This window comes from Octopus bimaculoides, chromosome 1 (genome assembly GCF_001194135.2).
Source record: "Octopus bimaculoides isolate UCB-OBI-ISO-001 chromosome 1, ASM119413v2, whole genome shotgun sequence".
In the NCBI taxonomy this organism is placed as follows: domain Eukaryota; kingdom Metazoa; phylum Mollusca; class Cephalopoda; order Octopoda; family Octopodidae; genus Octopus; species Octopus bimaculoides.
The window spans coordinates 163,607,287-163,611,875 of NC_068981.1; the positions used below are offsets into that span (position 1 = coordinate 163,607,287).

Here is a 4,589-nt window from a genome sequence, read left to right on the forward strand (position 1 = left end):
CCCCCCCCAGCCATTCGAGGTTCAAAAACTAGTTTTATAGAAACTTCTTTCAAAATTCCTATTTTGTTTTTCACACACTAACTTGTATAGGTTGAACATGGCGTAGTTCTAACCACTACTCCATGTGCCTCTTTAGCTTGGAGTTACACAACAATTATATAAAAAGAACAACAATGGGCAATGGTGACTTAATGGTTGGTACTGTGGAGTAGGGTAGGCCAAGGTAGAATTTGGTATAGTGTGGGTTAGCAATGACATATCATCGTACCCAATATAAAAAACTACGCATAACTCTCTCCTCCCCACGAAAAGAATGAAAAATACCGTTTAACACAATAAGACCAAAATATTAATTTAATATAAATTGTATACTTATGAATCTGTAAACTTACTCTTCGTTATATTTCATGCTTGGAATGCATACCCTACAGACTGACATACAATTTTAGCATTACACCCATGCTGAAATAATTCTCCACCTCTGATGCAAATTTCTCTTAGTAAAATCGTTAGACTCCGTTATCGTCTTGCATGTTCTCTCCATGTTTGTCAAGATAATAGTGTGTTATTTGTGGACAATTTTGTCACTATTTTTTGCAAACCAAACGGCTGAGGGGCGGATTCAACGTTAATAAATTACATAAATGAGAACTGTTAATATAGAATTGTTAATATAGCATTATAACGTAAATTAAGGCGGTGGAGTGGCAGAATGGTTAACACACTGGACAAAATAATGCTAAGCAGTGTTTCGTCGGTCTTTACGTTCTGAGTTCAAATTCCGCTGAGGTTGTCTTTGCTTTTTATCCTTTCGGGGTCGAATAAATGAGTACCAGTTGACAACTAAGGTCGATGTAATCAACTTAATCAACTACCCCGAATTTGTTGGCTTTGTGGCAAAATTCGAAACCATTATAATATAAATTAGAATTTGTTTTAATAGCAGCCGTGAAATTTATGATGATAGTAGCTGGGAGGGTTGGAGGCTTTTTTTGTGTGTAGTGGGTTGCTTGGATCGTGCTGTTGATGTCAATGTTGAATAAGCTGAGTTCTAAACAAGGCATTCCAGCCATTACCGATTCATCATTTATTGGTGAGTGGGGGCTGATGGTGCATAGGACTGACTGTATCACAAAATAAGTAGCGGGGTTGACTTGCAGTAGATATTCATCTGTTGTTATTTCTAGGCGGTCTGACACCGTCGGAGAGATTCCTTTGCTGTTTAGAGGCTTATTAGCATTAGCTATCTCAAAGTATCGAACAAGTGTTTACCTACATGACGGGAAAAACAGAAATAAAAAGAAAAGGAAAAACAGAAATCATGAATTAAGGAAATAAAAATGAAAGGAGATAACACATAAATGAAGAAAACAATAAGTAAAATTAAATATATGTTTATGTATGAACATCATGCATGCGCTGACGTACACGCACGCGCTCACATGTGCATACATACGTACATACACACGTTCATTCATTCATTCATTCATTCATACATACATACATAATATATACATACATACATACATGAACATTCACACGGACACGCGTTAATATAAAAGAACAGTTGGGTGGATATTACTCATACAGCAATGGATCAAGAAGGTACAAATTATGTTTACCTGTACTTATAATGAACTGTAAGACAGAGCTAATGTCGGTTTGCCGGCACAGTATGAAAATTTTGCTTTCTCTGAGTCCTTTGAACATTGTTATGACCAAATCTTTGAGTACTTCTTTGAAACCAAGGTATGGATATACATACCTACATACATTAGTACGCACATACAAGCCATGATGATTGGATACACATGCGTTTCTGTTTCTCCTATGTTCCTTCTCAGTTCTTTTTTCTCCGTCTCTATATTCTGCTTTTTAGAAGAAAGGTGAATATACGAAACGTTAAAGACATTGCCATCTTTTTTCTCCATTTCCTGATAATATTTATTAACTAGTTTTTGTTTTGTATTTTCCGTCACTTTTGTACTACACACACACACACACACACACACACACACACACACACACACACACACACACACACCTATATGTATTACACACAAACAAATATATACATATGTATATAGTTATATGTACACAGATATATATGTTGATATATATACATATATCTATATGTATATATACATATATATATGATAAATTTACTAAAATGCACCATGAATATATGCACACACATACGTCTGGGGGAACATATTGTGTAATTTAATTAACTATACATGCTTACATTATTAGCTGACTACTAAGCGACTATATTTCGTCTTACAGATCAGACAAGACGACAACACTAATACAGAACAGCTAAAGAAAGGAAAATCTGTTAAAACAGCCTTGATCGATTACCAGGAAATTGCTTGTGGAAATCGAAGTTGAATGCCGATAGACATTCCGAAGTCTGCATTAGAAATCTTATCAAAAGATCAATATCTGTATTTTATTGATATGAACAGGTTTGTATGAACAAGTGTGTGTATGTGCTTGTGTGGGTTTGAGAGTGTGTGTGTGTGTATGTATGTGCATGTGTACATACATATATGCACGTGTGCATCCACACACATACACACGCATACACACACGCAAATACATATGTGCACATGTGTTTGAATTTAAAACTAGAGAATAAATACTCAAAAGATTTAGCCGAGTTATATATATTTTGCAGGTAAGCAATATATAGCTGACCCTGGGATGATAAAACGCTTAGTGAGCCCTAAGGAAAGTTTGAACACAGTCTATCGCCTTGCTTTGCTGTAGCACACACACACACACACGCATACACACACACACACATACACATGCGCACACACACACAATAGTTATAATTTCATAAGTCCTCCATAATCATTTTCCGTCCAGTAGATTGACTTCATTGGCATAAGATGTGGATTCTCACCATTATTATAGATCACTGCCAAAATATGTGGATGCTTTTGATTGGCTAAAGTTTTAAAGCACAAGGCCCGAAACTTTTGGGGAGGGGGTCAGTAGATTAGATCAATCCCAGTACGCAACTGGTACTTAATTTTATCATCCCCGAAAGGATGAAAGGCAAAGTCGACCTCGGCAGAATTTGAACTCAGAAAATAAAGACAAATTTTTTCTTTATTAATACTAAAAAAAAAAATGATTTGTGTGTGTGTGTGTGTGTGTATTTGTGTGTCTGTGTTTTCCCCCGTCTCCACACTTGTACTGCGTGACAACCGGTGTTGATGTGTTTGCATTCCCGTAACTTAGGGGTTCTGAAAAACAGAGCGATAGAATTAGTACCAAACTTAAAAAAATAAAAATAAAAGTACTGGGGGTTGATTCATTCGACTAAAATTTTTCAAGGTGATGCCCCTGCATGGCTGTAGTATAATGACTGAAACAAGTAAAATATGAAAGATTGAGGGAAAAGAAAAAACAAAATTTTTAAGCATTCGCTCGTTACAAGGTCCTTAGGCCACTGGAAACATAAAAGTTACTAGAATAAAATGGACGCTAGATAGAAGTCAATATGTGACGGTGTACATTAGACTTAAAAGACTGGAGGTCATATTGAAGAGGAAAACAAGACTGTAGAAAGGAATTCCGAAGTTCAGAGGTGCAAGCGAAGAAAACTGGTACTGTAAAGTGCTTTATGACACTTAGGAGGTTGCACAGTATACTGGTGAGAATTGGATGCAAGTCTAGTTGATCGCTAAGTTCTTAAAGGAGGAACCAGAGAAGAGAGCTCAGCTGAACAATGTCCATAAAAATACTTATAGAAAAGAGACAAACAAGTCACTTGACGACGATAAATAGAAGATAAATCGGGACCAATAGCATTACAAATACGGCGTTGAATACGGTCCAACAGAGTTAAACAATCCACAGGATGAGAAGTGAAGAACATAAAGGAATATAAATATTGACGGCTTAGAGAGGAAATGAGGAAAATTTCATTCAGTAAAATACTTCTGTCTGTCGGGAGACAGACGGGCCAGAAGCAGACCTAGAGCAAAAAGAGGAAAAAAGAAAGAAAAACATTGATGAGTCTCGCGAATGGTGACGAAAGAATTTGGGGAAAATCTAGCTGTTTGACTTCATTATCTGAAAGACTATTCAAACAATCGATCAGTTAATTGTTTAAATGGTTAAACAACGACTAAGGAAAATAAGTAACTGCGTGGTAAGAACTTTGCTTCCGAACAATATTGTTCCACTTTCAGGACAAGACAACCCGGAACCATATGGTTGATAAGCAAGCTCCTTACCACACAGCCACTCCTGCACCTATGTGCATGTATGTATATATATATATATATATATATATATATATATATATACTCTTTACTCTTTACTTGTTTCAGTCATTTGACTGCGGCCATGCTGGAGCACCGCCTTTAGTCGAGCAAATCGACCCCAGGACTTATTCTTTGTAAGCCTAGTACTTATTCTATCGGTCTCTTTTGCCGAACCGCTAATTTACGGGGCGTAAACACACCAGCATCGGTTGTCAAGCGATGTTGGGGGGACAAACACAGACGCACAAACATATACACACACATCCATATATATACATATATACGACAGGCTTCTTTCAGTTTTCC

General features: G+C 36.7%; 2 long non-coding RNA genes across 3 annotated transcripts in view; one reads left to right on the forward strand and one right to left on the reverse strand.

Moving 5' to 3' along the window:
* LOC128249288 (uncharacterized) overlaps window positions 1-4,305 on the forward strand; it is a 126,979-nt gene extending 122,674 nt beyond the window's left edge. Inside the window, exon 3 of the long non-coding RNA XR_008265379.1 lies at window positions 2,287-4,305. This is a non-coding gene — a long non-coding RNA (uncharacterized LOC128249288). The remainder of the gene's footprint in view (window positions 1-2,286) is intronic.
* LOC128249289 (uncharacterized) overlaps window positions 1-4,589 on the reverse strand; it is a 210,394-nt gene that overhangs the window by 42,881 nt on the left and 162,924 nt on the right. The gene's annotated exons all lie outside the window — the stretch shown is intronic.